Raw genomic sequence first — 16637 nt, 5'->3', positions numbered from 1 at the left:
GTGCTAATGCACAAGATGTGTTGAAGTCCATTGAGGAAAAAGCTAAGTCAGTACAGACAGTCAAAGATTTCCTCCAGGTTCAGCCTCCCAGATTCAGCAGGAATTGGCCTTCAAAGAATTGGTCCTTTCCAGACACTGACAAGTTTCAAAGGGGAAAAAACAGGCGTGCCCGAGGTAGAGGGCAATACCGAGGCTCCTACAGGGGCCGCCAATGGCAACCACCAAGTCAAAGTGGCGGCGCAGGCAGTCCAGCTGCACCACAAGGGCAACCACAATGACTTGACTTTCATACCGCCTACAAGGGTTCAAAGAGAAGCACCTTTGGGCGGGAAATTATCCTTATTCTCAAAAAACTGGCATATCTTAACCAAGGACAACTGGATTCTGGATTTAATAGACAAAGGTTACAGATTCCACTTCCATACTTTACCAATAAGACAAGGCATACCAAACCTGCCACTTCATCAAAGGGCAGAGGCACTCATTCAAGTTTCAAAGCTGTTAAATATAAAAGCAATAGAAAAGGTCCCTCTACAGGAACAAGGCCAGGGATTTTATTCAAGACTGTTCCTTGTTCCAAGAAAGGAAAACAAATGGAGGCCTATACTGGACTTGTCTACTCTAAATACTTATCTCATTGTGCCAAAGTTCAAAATGCTGACGTTGCAGCAACTCCTTCCCATGCTGGACAAGGGGTCTTGGCTGGTCACTCTGGACCTCAAGGAGGCATACCTGCATGTCCCAATCAGACAAAGCTGCAGAAGATACCTCAGATTTCTTGCAGGGACAGAGCATTATCAATTCTCAGCATTGCCGTTTGGCTTATCTACTGCACCCAGAGTGTTCACGAAATGCCTGGCATCAGTAGTGGCACACTGCAGACTCCAGGGGATTCAAATATACCCCTACCTGGACGACGGCCTCATACAAGCAGACAACAAACAAAACATTAATAGCAAACTTGGACTATGTCATTCAATTACTACAGGCCTTGGGATACACAGTCAACATTCAGAAATCAAGACTTCTGCCATCCCAACAGATTATTTTCCTAGGAGCCAAACTGGACACAAAAACACAAATGGCTTATCTCACAGAGGAAAAACAACAGCAGTTACCAGAGTACTTCAAAGGCCTAGCAAGGCTCTCCCAGCTGACTACAAGGAAAATCCTGCAGGCCCTGGGGTTCATGGCATATTGCATTCTTCTGATACCTTTGGCAAGACTTCATATGAGAAAGCTGCAATGGTACTTAAAAAGCTTATGGTCCCAACACAGCCAAAGCCTAGAGAACGTAATCCCACTCATTCCATGTCTACAAAGAGAATTTTTGTGGTGGGCTCAAACAAGTCAGTTAAACAAAGGCATGTCTTTCAACAAACCTCAAGCAGATCAAATGATTACAACAGACGCCTCAGACCATGGATGGGGGGCGCACATGGAGGGCAGATGCATTCAAGGTCAGTGGACACCAAGGGAAAGGCATCTGCACATAAACCAAAAAGAGATGTTGGCAGTGATACATGCAATCGAGTCTTTTGAAAAATCACTTCAACAAGGACATTTGCTTATAAGGACAGACAACACCACTGTTATGTGGTATATAAACAAGCAGGGAGGCACTCATTCTTATCCCCTCTGCAGACTAACAATGATTCTCTGGGAAAAATCCCTAAGTCTGAAGATACATCTGCAATCCCAGTTTGTGCCAGGCAAGGACAATGTACTGGCAGACAAGCTGAGCAGAAATTTCTTGGATCCACACGAATGGATGCTGCATCCTCACATTTTCTCACAAATAACAAGGACATGGGGAAGACCGGACATAGATCTCTTTGCTTCTCACATGAATCATCACCTGGAAAAGTTCTGTACAAGGGCCCACCATCCTCTAGCCTGGAAAACAGATGCTCTCTCCTTCAGCTGGAATTCCCTAACAATTTATGCATTCCCTCCTCTACCACTGCTGACCAAGGTGATACTGAAGATCAAAGCAGAACAACCATCAGGCATTTTGATAGCTCCAGACTGGCCAAGGCAGCACTGGTACCCATTGCTGTTGAGCATAACTCGGACCAAACCGTGGCCTCTGCCACTATGGCCTCTGCTTCTAACACAACACGATTACAGGACTGTTCATCAAAACCTGAAAACATTGCATCTGACAGCCTGGAGGTTACCATAACTCCTTCCGATATCTCTCTTTCCAAAAAAGTTCAAGAGATCTTACTGGAAGCATGCAGACCTTCCACCAGAAAAACCTATTCAGCCAAGTGGAAGAGATTCATCATCTGGAATGCTAACAGGGATCAGGATACAACAGTATTGAGTATACCTCAGATATTGGAATACTTGGCAGAAATGTCTCATACTGGTCTCTCATATTCTTCCATAAAGATTCATGCCTCAGCAATCTCAGCAAAATACAATTGTGATCCACCTGTGTTTTCGCATCCTTTGCTAAGACAGTTCCTAAGAGGGATAAAGAATATCAAACCTCCCAGGAAACCGTCAGTACCTGCATGGGACCTCAATTTCGTTTTGGAAAAATTAACTCTTCCTCCCTTTGAACCAGCAGCAACTTCAGAAATGCAATTTCTCTCATGGAAAACGGTTTTCCTATTGGCAGTCACATCAGCAAGAAGAGTCTCGGAGATACAGGCATTCATGGCAGTACCTCCTTTTCTCATTTTTTCATCAGGACAGAGTCTCTCTAAGAACCAGTCCTTCATTCATGCCAAAAGTAATTTCCAGGGTGTCTCTAAATCAAGCCATTCACCTGCCTACTTTCTTCCCCAATCCTCAAAACAGGGGGGAAGCACTGCTGTATACTTTGGACATACACAGGCAACTACGCTACTACTTGGACAGAACTAAAGCCACCAGAAAGTCTGACCAACTGCTTGTAGCCTATGCTGCTGGAGTACAAGGAAAAGCAATCTCCAAACAAACAATTTCCAAATGGATTGGACACTGCATCAGATTCTGCTATTCTTTTCATGGAAAAAGTGTGCCAGCCAATATTAGGCCACACTCCACCAGAGCTATAGCCACATCCACAGCTTTCCTAAGAGTAGTGGCTACAAAGGACATTCTAGAGGCTGCTACATGGAGCTCCGTGCATACATTTACCAAGCACTACAACCTGCCTTTATACTCCAGATCCCGAGCAGGCTTTGCTTCGGCAGTCCTGCAGGGCATTTTAGCTACACCATCACTTTCTTAGTTCCATCCACCCCCAGATTGGCTATGGTATTCAACCCATATGTAATGACTGCAGTTGCATTCTTGAAGGACATAGTACAGTTTTGTACCTACCATAAATGTAGATGTCCGATAGATATGCAACTGCAGTCGGATTTTCCCACCCTCCTACCCCTCTGCAACCTTCTGTATGGGTCCACTCCCCCTATTCCTATTAGCTGGGGGTATCTCCTATGGTGTATCTGTTTATTACTGTTGTGTATGTCTGGAATTGTTTATCCATTCACCAAATTTAGCCTTCCTAGGAGGGCATCTTGCATCTGGCATCTGGGGCAAGAAACACTGAAGAAGATGGCGTCGGCCGATGCCTTTATACTCCAGCCGTTCTGACATCGGAGAGGAGGCGACACCAGCCGACGCCGGACCCAGACTTTGGAATCCAGCCGACCGAGGGCTGCCTGAGGCAGGACAACCCATATGTTATGACTGCAGTTGCATATCTATCGGACATCTACATTTATGGTAGGTACAAAACTGTACTATATTCATCATGTTGAGAAACAAAGGGGGGGGGGCCCAGAGATGGATCTGCTTGCCTTCCCCCCCAGAACTATCAATTGGACAAATTCTGCATAAGGACTCCCCACAAACAAGCTTGGAAAGTGGGTGGCCTGTCCTTCACCTGGAAAAAATACTAAAGTTCAAACAGGACAAGCCAAGGACAGTACTGTTTGCACCAGACTGGCCACGCCAACACTGGTACCCCCTCTTGCGCAGTGTGTCACTGCTGGCACCACGACACCTGCCTCAGACTCCTGCTCTGATGTCTCAGCAGGAGGGCCAGATTCTGCACCCACAGCTTCAAACCCTCAACCTGGCAGCCTTGCTAATTAACCTGATCCCTCCGTTACCATCCCTCAGTAAGCAAGTGATGGATGTCATTCTGGAGGCAAGGAGGCCTAGTACTAGAAAATCCTATGCTGAAAAATGGAAAAGATTCTGTTCTTGGAGCCAAACTCATGGGATGGTCACAGCAGTGCCCAATTTACCTCAGATTCTTCAATGCTTAACTGAGATGCTTCAAAAAGGGCCTTTCCTTTTCCTCCATCAAAATTCATGCCTCAGCCATTTCAGCTCATTACAATACAGAACCACCCCTTCATCCACTGCTGAAGCAATTCCTCAGAGGGGCCAAAAACTTAAGACCACCCAGGAGAGACCTTACTCCAGCCTGGAACCTTTATTTTATATTGGAAAAGCTCACTCTACCTCCCTTCGAGCCAGCTGTAAGTGCAGAGTTGAAATTCCTTTCTTGGAAAACAGCTTTCCTTCTAGCCATCACTTCAGCAAAAAGGGTTTCTGAATTACAGACCCTCATGGCTGTGGAGCCTTTCATCATCTCTCACGTGGACAGGGTGTCCCTCAGGACCAATTCCTCCTTCATGCCCAAGGTGGTATCCAGTGTGGCCCTTGATCAGTCCATTCATTTGCCAACTTTCTTTTCTAATCCACAGAACAAAGGGGAACGAATACTGCACCCCTTGGACGTGCACAGACTAGATAGATTTTACTTGGACAGGACTTAACCTCTCAGGAAATCTGAACAGCTGCTGGTTGCATTTGCTGCAGGGGCAGAGGGGAAAGCTATTTCAAAGCAAACCCTTTCTAAGTGGATTGGACATTGCATTAATTTCTACTATAAGCACCATGGAAAACCTACCGCACAGGGGTTAAGACCGCATTCAGCCAGGGTTGCATCTACCTCTACAGTAGCCTTTCTCAGAGGTGTCCCTACCAACGACATCTTAGAAGCTACTACCCTGGAGTTCTGTACATACTTTCACCAAGCATTACCGCTTGCCAATTTTTTCTAAATCCAGAGCTGGCTTTGCCACTGCAGTCCTGCAGGGTTTTATAGCTGGTCCTAATGCTATCTATTTGCATCCTCCCATCCTTAGGTTTGGGAATCTACCCAAATGTGATGACTGCAACAGTGAAACACGAAGAACATAGTACAGTTGTGTACACTTACCATAAATGTAGATGTTTGAGTGTATTCACTGTTGTAATCCTGGTTACCCTCCCTCCAGCCCACCTGACTTTTGTTGTCTATACCTCTATTTTTGTTTACTATGCTTAAAGCTTTCTGGTGTATTTGCTTTTTGTTGGAGGTGTAACCTTGTATATAATTGCTTCCCATTATGGGGGCACCTGACATCTGGGGCAAGAAGAACTTATAAAATGGTGTTAGCTGCATGCTTTATACCCCAGACTACCTGACGTCATGGAAGATGAGACAGCAGACGACTCAGGACCCAAGGCTTTGTTAATCAGGCCGACTGAGGGCTACTGCAAGCAGATAACCCAAATGTGATGACTGCAACAGTGAATACACTCGAACATCTACATTTACGGTAAGTGTACACAACTGTACTTTGCTTTAAGGTATGCCATACATCGCACGTATGCTTTTCGTGTAGCATAGGGCATAAAGGTGACGTCCATACATACCATCCTCTGAACTTCTTTGCCGCCAGTACTAAAGCATCTCTCCATCATTGGTCTGAATGCCTATGTCCTGTTTGCTGGATGTTCTTCATCTCACATTGCTGCAGTCCTTACACTTGGGTAGTCCGCTGTCCTCGGTCGGCCCGAATATCAAAGTATTAGGCTGACGTCGGTCAAGGCGCTTAAGACTGACATCAGGACGTCAGGGTACAAATGCGCATGACCGACGTCATATCCTCAGTCTTTTTTGCCGCATGGTCCGATGCAGAAGCAGCGTTGCAAGTGCCGTTCGGCGTTCTGAAATTTTTCGTTCGGAGTTTCAGACCGAGTCAAAGTTGGCTAAGTACCCGTTGGGAATATTTTAGTTTTTCTTGCCTCAGTGGTTTACCGGATGTCAGAAAAAGTGAATAATTGTATTTCTTGTGGGAAACAGATACCGCATAGAGATTATCATACTTTGTGTATTCCTTGTTTGGGGCCTGAGCACGACGTTGTTGGGTGTCGCTTTGTGCTAGGTTCAATAAGCGCACTATTGCGAAGGTTAGATTGTGCCAGGTTGGTCTTTGGGAAGCGGTGCAATTATAAGATGCCGCCGGATGCTCCACGCCGCTTCTTCAAGAAGCGCAAAGACAAGGCAGCTAAACCCAGGCAAGAAGAGTCGTCCGCGGACGCCGGTTCTTTAGAGGCGCCAGTGGAACCGTGGTTCCGAGGCTTCTCTGGAGTCCCAGGGGGAGACTTTGTTATTGCAGGATGTGGCCTCTCAGGAGGCAGGTCAGGCTGAAGGGGCTTCTCAGGTTACTGTACTCCCCTCCCTTCCTAGGGTGGTTAGGCCCTCTCCTTCTGTTTCTAAGGCTTCTCCCAGAGGCAGGCCAGGTTTAGCTTCTGTTTGTGTCACTCCTAGTTCTTCAGGATCTGTGCCCAAGAAGCACATGCTTAAAATGGCAGAAGATTTGATTACTTTGATTAGAGGTTCTTTGCCCCCTCCAGATAAGAGGCCTAGGGTGGAACCAGAGTTGGGGTGTTTTGAGCAGCCTTCAGATGTTTCAGAGTCTTCGGCTGAAGACTTGCAGGAGTACTCTCCTTATTCTGATTCTGATGCAGATGATTCACCTTCTGCTTCTCCTCCAGAGGATTTTTCTTTTTCAGAGACTCTTCATTCCATGAGGGAACATTTTAAATGGGAAGGTCAGGACTTCTCTGATTCCAGGAAAAGGCTTAGGGAGTTTTTGCTTTTACCCCAGCATAGGCCTTTGGCTATACCTCCTGTTCTGGATGTTGTGGAAGATGTGTTTGCGGAGGCTTCACTTAATCCTGATTCTTTGCCTCCTGCTCCTGTTAAACCGGATAGGTATTATAGGGTGCCTGAGGCTCATAAATATCTTTATAAGAGTCCTAGGGCGGACCCAGAAACTGTTAGTCAGGGACCTAAGGGTGTCAAGGCCTCTGTTGTAAAAAATCCGGTTCCTCCAGATAAAGAGGCCAGAGCTTTGGATAAATGGGGAAAGAAAGTCTATACTTCTTCCACCTTAGCTATGAGGGCTTTGAATTGCCAGTTTCACATGTTGAAATATCAGAACTATCTTCTTTCTCAACTGAAGTCTAAGGTAGATGCTCTGGCGGAAGGCATTGAGTGTAAGGAATTACAAGATTTAGTACATGTCTCTGAACAGGTGGGTAAGCATTCTTTACAATGTGGTTTTGATGCTGTACAGGCCTCGTCTAGGGTGGCTGCCACTGGGTCAGTTCTTCGCAGGCACGCCTGGTTGAGGGATCAGAATTTATCTGAGCATGTTAAGACAAGGATTTTGGATGCTCCTTTACAGTCTGATGTGTTGTTTGCTTCACCTGTTGAGTTGGTCTTGAAGAAAATGGAAGACAAGGCTAAGTCTATGCAGACTGTCAAAGATTTTTTGCAAGTCCAGCCTCCGAAGTTTAGTAGGAATTGGCCTGCTAAGGGGTGGACATACCCTTCTTATGATTCACAGTCTAGGGGTAGATCTAGACGTGGTAGGGGCAGAGCTCAGAGCTCCTTCAGGCCTAGAACAGGGAGTTCTCCTGCACAATCTTCAGGTGAGGGCAGGGGCCAGTCCTTTCGTAAACAGGCCCAATGACCTACCTTTTCAGCTGCCAGATCCTTCTTGCCTGGCAGCACCTTTGGGAGGAAGGTTGGCACTCTTCCGAGAAAATTGGACTTTGATTACCCAAGACAGATGGGTATTGGATATCATGCACCAAGGTTACAGGTTTTATTTCCATACCTTGCCTCCTTTCAAAGGCATGCCAGACGTTCCACCTCAGCAAAGACTAGAGGCTCGCAAGCAAATTTCTCTGCTGCTCCAAATAGGGGCCATACAACCGGTCCCTCTGCCAGAAGTGGGCCTAGGATTTTATTCTCGCCTGTTCCTAGTACCAAAGAAGGGGAACACGTGGAGACCAATTTTGGATTTATCTATCCTCAACACTTATCTGGACATTCCCAAGTTCAAAATGTTGACGTTACAACAGCTTTTACCTCTGCTGGGCAAAGATCACTGGATGGTGACTTTGGATCTCAAGGAGGCTTACCTTCATGTTCCTATCAGGCTAAGTTGCAGGAAGTATCTGCGTTGAGCTGGGATTTCTCATTATCAGTTCTCTGCATTGCCCTTTGGCTTATCTACTGCGCCCAGAGTGTTCACGAAGGTTCTGGCTCCAGTGATAGCTTTCTTCAGGCTAAGAGGAATACAGATCTATCCTTATTTGGACGATTGCCTGATTCTGGCCCAAGGAAAGGACGAACTTCTTCATCATTTGCAATATGTGATAGCAGTGCTAAGATGCCTAGGGTATTCTGTGAACGAAATAAAGTCCAGTCTAGTACCCTCTCAGGACATGTGCTTTCTGGGTGTGAGACTGAATACAGCATCCCAGATGGCCTTTTGACCCCGGACAAACAAAAGAATCTTTCTCTTTACTTCCATCAATTGTCTCATCAGTCCAGGCTGACTGCAAGGACAGTCCTTCAAGCCTTGGGGTTCATGGCATCTTGTATTCTGGTGCTTCCCAATGCCAAACTGCATATGAGGAAGCTGAAATGGTATCTCAAAAATGTATGGACACAGCACTGCCAAGATATGGACACTGTCATTCAAATAATACCTTGCATTCAAAAGGAATTTTTGTGGTGGGCTCAGGAATGTCACCTAAACAAGGGACTCTCTGTGACCCGGCCAGAGGCGAGTCAGATTCTAACGACAGATGCCTCAGACAAAGCTTGGGGAGCTCATCTAAATGGAAAATGGGTACAAGACACGTGGCCTGCCAGACTTCAACATCTACATATCAACTTGAAGGAGATGTTAGCAGTCCAATTTGCATTAATAGCTTTCAGGGATTTACTTCTTCCAGGGCAGGTGTTGATTCTAACAGACAACACAACTGTCATGTGGTACATCAACAAGCAAGGGGGAACACATTCTTATCCTCTATGCAGACAAGCAATGATTTTGTGGGAGACTGCTCTCAGTTTACAGCTCAATCTTCAGGCAAGGTTTCTGCCGGGAGCACAGAACTCCTTAGCAGATGTGTTGAGCAGGCAAATTATGGATCCCCACAGTGGAAATTGGATCCTCATGTATTTCAGAAATTGACAGTGTTATGGGGAACTCCAGACATAGATCTGTTCGCTTCTCCACTGAACTACCAGCTGCCAAAGTTTTGCACAAAAGGTTTCATCCCACAGCTTGGAAAGTGGATGCTCTTTCATTCAATTGGAACAATCTTCATGTGTATGCCTTTCCACCTCTGCCTCTCCTCCCAAAGGTACTCCTGAAGGTCAGACAGGACAAGCCAAAGATGATTTTAATAGCTCCAGATTGGCCTCGACAGCACTGGTACCCATTACTGAGAAGTCTGGTACGGAGCCTCCATGGCCTTTGCCTTGATTCCACACCTGCTGTCTCAGGAGAACAGTCATTTACTCAATGTCAAACTTCACTCTCTTCACCTGACAGCCTGGCATATTCTGTTTTAAACCCTGGAGGGTCTCAGCTGCCACAGCAAGTTTTGAATGTTATTTTGGAGGCCAGAAGGCCTAGTACAAGGAAAGTGTACAGATAAATGGAAGAGATTTTTATTTTGGAGTACAGCAAAGGAATTTTATGTTTCTAAGCCTAATTTAAGTGTGGCTCTTCAATATCTTACTGAGTTACTGGACAAAGGTTTGTCCTTCTCTTCAATTAAGATTCATGCTGCAGCAATATCTGCTCACTATGACTGTGACCCACCATTGTTTTCTCATCCTTTGTTTAAGCAATTCCTTAGAGGGGCAAAGAATATAAGACCCCCACGGAGAGCTCCGACTCCTGCTTGGGATCTCAATTTTGTGTTGGAGAAACTCACTCTACAACCTTTTGAGCCTGCAGCTACTGCTGAGTTGAAATATTTATCATGGAAGACTGCTTTTTTGTTGGCCATTACCTCTGCGAGAAGGGTTTCTGAATTACAGGCCCTTATGGCAGTTGAGCCTTTCTTAATTTTCCATAAGGATAGGGTATCTTTGCGTACTAATCCTTCCTTTATGCCTAAAGTGGTTTCTAGTGTGGCTTTAAACCAAACTATTCATTTGCCTACTTTTTATGCAAACCCCCAAAATAAAGGGGAAAAGATTTTGCACACTTTGGATATACACAGGCAGTTGCGATATTATTTATACAGAACTAAAGGGTTCAGGTAGTCTCAGCAGTTATTTGTCTCTTTTGCTTTGGGTTCTCAGGGCAAGCCTGTGTCAAAACAAACTATTTCTAAGTGGATTGGGTTTTGTATTGCTTTCTGTTATTCCCATCATGGCAAGGAGGTTCCAGCTGGGATTAGGCCTCATTCCACTAGGGCTACTGCCACTTCTACAGCTTTTTTAAGGGGGGTGGCAACTAAAGATATTTTGGAGGCAGCTACTTGGAGTTCAGTGCATACTTTCTCTAAGCATTATCACCTTCCACTTTACTCTAAATCGAGGGCTGGTTTTGCCACTGCAATTTTACAGGGCATGTTGGCAGCTCCTACTGCTTTATAGTTTTGCCATCCTCCCTTATCTCTGCTTTGGGATTCTACCCAAGTGTAAGGACTGCAGCAATGTGAGATGAAGAACATAGTACAGTTTTGTACCTACCATAAATGTAGATGTTCGAAGATCCACATTGCTGCAGTCCAATTTACCTCCCTCCTTCCCTCTGTAGTTAGAGGCGGTTGTGTGGTTTGGGTTGTACATATTGTGAATATTGTATATATTGTACATATGGTTAGTACAAGGGTGGTTGGTTGTTTTTTGCTGTCTTTTGGTTTTGACCTTTCTGTTTAGGGTCTTCTGACATCTGGGGCAAGAAAAGACTGAGGATATGACGTCGGTCATGCGCATTTGTACCCTGACGTCCTGATGTCAATCTTAAGCGCCTTGACCGACGTCAGCCTAATACTTTGATATTCGGGCCGACCGAGGACAGCGGACTACCCAAATGTAAGGACTGCAGCAATGTGGATCTTCGAACATCTACATTTATGGTAGGTACAAAACTGTACTTTTCTGAGCCATTGCAGATAAATGCCCCATTGGGGTTTCATTTTTTCTTGCTTTTTGTTTGCTTTTGGGGTTTCATTTCATCTAGGAAGGGTAAATGCCAGTGGGGGAGGCAGATTTCCCACAAAGACTGCCACAAACAGTGTTTATTTTGCCTTGGCGTCTCTCACGACCATGCGTCTTGCCCTATTTCTCAGGCTTTTATACTGAAGACTCTTCATAGTAGGCTTTATTTCTTAGTGTTGTATCTGGAGAATCAGCTACTTAAGCTTCTTGCTAAGGGGACTGTGGAAGGAACTTCCTACCCGAGGGTCAGCTGTCAGGGAAGAAGTTGTTTAAAAAATCTAGACCTGAGTCTTCCAGTGTCCAGCCTCTGACGGACGTTTCTTCTGAGGTGAGTGAGAACCCAGAGGTTTACCTGGCTTTGTTTGATTCCTCTGCTGCGACCGGGTTGGAGGCCGGCAGGAATCCAGCTTTCAGCATGTCCGATGAGGCTTTGCAGACATCCATTTTGGATGTTTAGGGCGAACCACAATTTATTATTCCTGAGGGGCCTTGGGGTGTTCCTCAGATTTTAGTTAGGAAAGAAGTCCCTACTTCTGTTATAGAATGCCATCCTGAGTCAGAGCCGTCAAAGTTTTACAGGACAGACGTCCCATTAAAGAAGAAACACAAAACTAAACATGTCTTTCCTGCTCCTAGGGATCCACAGAGTGAGTGGCAAGCCTTCACTCAGGGTTTGTTTAATGCTTTGATGGCACTGAAACTTCTGCAGGGTGTTTCTGTTCCAGGTCCCCCTTGCTCCTCTACTCCACTTAAAAGGCCTAGGGAGCAGGATTCATTGAGGAGGAGTTGGACTCTGATGAGGAATCCCTTGCTTATTTCTCCCAGATTCCTTCTCCTGTGGACTATGAGTCAGAGGAAGAAGACTCTACCAGTCCGGATACTCCTTTTGAAGAATTTCTTTTGGGGACACAATCTCCAGGACTATGTAGTGTTTTAAATGGGATTGTGCTCAAGTCTCTGAAATCCTTAAGAGGTACTGTGAGTTGCTGCAAATGGAATTTCCAAAACCTTCTGTTATTCCTCTTGTTTTTCTGCTGTTTTAGATGCATTTTCTAATGCCTCTAAAGCTCCTGATTCTCTGCCCCCTGCTCCCAAGAAACATGATAGGTTTTATACGGTGCCTGAGGACTGTAACTTTTTTACAACTCTCCTGCTGACCCCTCAGTAGTGTCTGAAGTTTCTGATAAGCCCTCTCAGTTGCTTTCTTCGCCCAAGTTGCTGCCTTCTGATAGACAGCAGAACCATGGAAAGACTAGGTAAGAAGGTTTACACCTCTGCTTCCCTGGCTTTTAGGGCTATTAATTAGCAAACCCATATGTCCATGTATGTGTTGGATCTCCTTTCTCAGGCTTGTCAAGTTATTTCTGATTTCCCAGACTCTGAGGGTAAAGCTTCTGCACTTTCCCTGTTGGGGAATTCTCCCAGGTGGTCCCTCATTCCATCAAGTGCATTTATGTTTCAGCAGATGCCCCTTCTAGGGCTGCTGCTTTTGGTTCAGTGATGGAGGAGGTATTCTTGGCTTCGGCTTCAACCATTGCCTGATGATATCAAGACTAAGTTGATGGATGCCTCTCTTATTAATAAACACTTGTTTGGGGAAGCTTCTACTGATTTATGTACCTTCAGGGTAATGGGAAGGCTCTACAGGAATTCAAACATGCATTTGTCCCACCTGTTCCTGAAACTTTTTGCAATAAGCCAGCCTTTGTTCACAGACAGTCTCGCCCTCCTACTAAGGGCAAAAGGAGTGGCAAACAGGGTCCTCCTGTTAAGGCTACTCAGACAGCACCTGGTTTATCTGGAAAAGACTTCAATCAGTCTATTCCCAACCATGATGTTCTTCGTGTTTCACTTTTGCAGTCATCACATTTGGCTTATCCCTGCCAGGGTAGCCCTCACTCGGCCCGAATACCAGAGGCTTAGTATTTCTGCGTCAGTTGCTGTTGCTCCAGGACTGACGTCAGGTCGTCAGTGGTATAAAATCAGGCAGCCGATGCCATTATATTAGTCTTTCTTGCCAAGGATCCCGAAGCAGAAACCATTCACATGAGTGACGGTCGGCCACTACCTGAGTTTTTCGTTTCCGAATTGAAGTTGAAGTCTTCTAAAGCTAAGTACCCCATTGGGGATTCTTTTTTCTTGCTCTAACCGATGTCAGAAAAAGTTAACAATTGTCTCACCTGTGAAAAGCAAATACCACACCAAGACTTTCATTCTTACTGCATCACTTGTTTAGGCACAGACCCCGACATCCCTCGTTGTTGCTTTTGTGCTTTGGTCAACACCAGAACTATACGTCGTCAGGCCCTTATTGTAGCTAGTTATTTTTGCTCTGTCCTCTAATTCCGATATGGCTTCAGTAAACCATCTGACAACAGATGTTCCGAAAAAACTTTAAGGATAAAGACAGAGACAGACCGCACAGGTCCAAGAATGCCGACGATGCTTCTGTTAAGCTAGTTGTCAGCTCTCCGGTCCTCAGTGAGGTGCTTTCGCAGTCCCTGATGCCTGCTTCTGTGGATTCACAGGCCGCTACTGAGACCCTTTCGGAGTCCGGTATGCCGTGAGACTCTTCTTTGACAAAGGATCCTGCGGATGTCTCTACCTTGGAAGGGTCTGGAGCTGTTGAGCAGGCACCGGCTTCTGAGGAAGTACATCGCACTACTGATAACTCGACACAGACCGGCAACTTCTTTCGCAAACAACCACGTTTTTAAGGCCCAGGGTATGAACCACACCCAAAAAAACGATGACCCAAGTTCAGGCACCTGCTTCTTTGCCTCGGTCTCAAATGCTTAAAATTTCTGAAGACCTTATAATGCTTATCGGGGGAAGCCAGGCTTACCCCTTCCAAAAAGAGATTTGTCCCCAGTAGTTTTATCTGAACAGGAGTTCGATGACTGTGAGGCATCAGAATATGAAGATATGCAACCCCTCTCTGCTTATGAGGATTTTGATGCAGAGGAATCCATCCCTTCAGCCTCTCCACCCGAGGACTTTTCCTTTGGGGAAACCCAACATACTTTAAGGGAGCATTTCCAATGGGAATGTCAGGACTATCCTCAGTCAAAAAAGAGACTCCGGGAATTCTTAGATCTTCCACAGCACAGACCTCTGGCCATTCATCCTGTCCTGGATGTTGTGGATGATGTTTTTATGGAATCCAGTCTGACTCCTGACATCCTCTCACCTGCTTCCAGGAAACCTGACCAGTACTATAGAGTCCCTGACTCTCACAAATTTCTTTTCAAAAATCCTTCTGCTGACCCCGAGGTCATCTCTCAAGGACCAAAAGGAATCAAATCGACTTCAGCTATGAATTCCATCCCCTCAGATAGGGATTCCCGAGCATTAGACAGATGGGGTAAAAAGTATACACCTCTGCAACTCTTGCCATTAGAGCATTGAATTGTCAGTTCCACATGCTGAAATACCAGCAACATACTATTGAACATAAGCAAAAATGATCTACCTTTCCTGACTGTGCAGAAAATAAAGAATTACAGGAGCTTATGCATTCTGCAGGCCAAGTCAGCAAACATACCCTTTAATGTGGGTTTGACACACTAGAAGCATCTTGCAGGGCAGCAGTCACAGGTTCTTTACTTAGAAGGCATGCTTGGCTTAAGGAGCAGACCTTGCAGGACCATGTCAAATCAAAATTACTGGACGCCCTTTTAAACAAGGACAGTATGTTTGGCACCAAAGAAGAAGAAGTTTTAAGAAAGATGGAAGAAAAGGCTAAGTCTATGCAGACAGTCAAAAATTTTTTGCAAGTGCAGCCTCCAAGATTCAGTAGGTGTTGCCCCTCGAAACATTGGTCCTTTCCAGCCCCCTCAAGACCATCTCAAAGTAGACCCAGGGGAAACAGACCCCCCCCCCAGATTACAGTCTCAGCCCCCCCCCCCCCCAGATTACAGTCTCAGGGTATGCAGAGATCTAAGCAATGGAGTACCTCCACTTCTAAAATGGGTAGTGCTAAGCCACCCCTTTACCGAAAGAATTCACAATGGCTTCTCAGCTCCACTTCTCACCTCTGCCCATTTGCTTGTGTCCCTGAGAGGAAAACTTGCCCACCATGCAATAAACTGGACCTCTAGCACCACCGACCGATGGATCTTCAACATAGTATTCCAAGGGTACAAATACTATTTCCACATGCTACCAACACCAAAAGGGTTCCCAGACCTTCCTCCAAACCAGTGGCAGAGGCACAAAACCAAGTTCAATCCCTGCTCTCCATAAGGGCAATTCACCCTGTTCCTGCAGAACAGGTAGGCCAAGGTTTCTATTCCAGACTTTTCCTGGTACCCAGAAAAGAGGGCACCCAGTGCCCAATCTTAGTTCTATCCATTCTAAACACCTTCCTGGTGGTACCAAAATTCAGAATGGTCACCCTACAGCAGCTTCTCCCTGTGCTGACCAGAGATGCTTGGTTAGGCACCCTAGACCTAAAGGAGGCCTACCTACACATCCCAATCAGGGACTCATGCAGGAAATGTCTACATTTCAGGGCAGGGTGTATGCATTATCTGTTCTGTGCACTTCCCTTTGGCTTGTCCACTGCTCCCAGAGTCTTCACAAAATGCCTAGCTTCAACCATTGCCTATTGCAGACAGAGAAAGATTGAAATATACCTTTACTTGGACGACTGCCTGATTCAGGCAGACAGTCAGGAAAAGCTGTTGCAGCACCTGACATTTGTAAAGGACCTACTAACCTCCCTGTGGTACACTATCAGCAAAAAGAAATCAAAACTAGTCCCCAGTCAAAAAATTGTATTCCTGAGAGCAAGCTTGTACACAGCATCCCAGATGGCATTCCTTACTCCAGAAAAACAAGCCCATCTGACAGGCTGCTTCGCTCTATTGGCCATCAGAACCTAGCTATCCACAAGGAAAATCCTGCAGCCTCTAGGGTTCATGGCCTACTGCATTCTACTAATTCCATATGCCAGACTGCATATGAGGAAACTTCAGTGGTACTTAAGTCTTTGTTGCCAACATTCTCAGGACCTGGAAACTATCATACCTTGTCTCCAGACAAAGTTTCTTTGGTGGGCAGCAGCATTCAACCACAACAAGGGACTTCTTTTTATACAACCCCATTCCGCCCAGACCCTAACCACAAACTCATCAGACTATGTCTGGGGTGCACATTTGGATGGCAGGTGCATTTAGGGCCATTGGAGCCCAAACCAAATTCATTTGCACATCAACCAAAAAGAGATGCTAGCTGTTCAGAACGCCCTGACAGCCTTCAGATCCCTACTCTCGCCAGGGCCCCCTTCCACTAAAAACAAGCAGGG

At 45.7% G+C, this 16637-nt stretch overlaps 1 protein-coding gene across 2 annotated transcripts in view; it reads left to right on the top strand.

Moving 5' to 3' along the window:
- MAPK14 (mitogen-activated protein kinase 14) overlaps positions 1-16637 on the top strand; it is a 1171379-nt gene that overhangs the window by 103687 nt on the left and 1051055 nt on the right. The gene's annotated exons all lie outside the window — the stretch shown is intronic.

Source organism: Protopterus annectens, chromosome 7.part0, assembly GCF_019279795.1.
Source record: "Protopterus annectens isolate FY-2018-M chromosome 7.part0, PAN1.0, whole genome shotgun sequence".
Taxonomy (NCBI): Eukaryota; Metazoa; Chordata; order Ceratodontiformes; family Protopteridae; genus Protopterus; species Protopterus annectens.
Note: the sequence above shows the minus strand (reverse complement) of the source record. Positions and strands in the feature narration are given on the sequence as shown.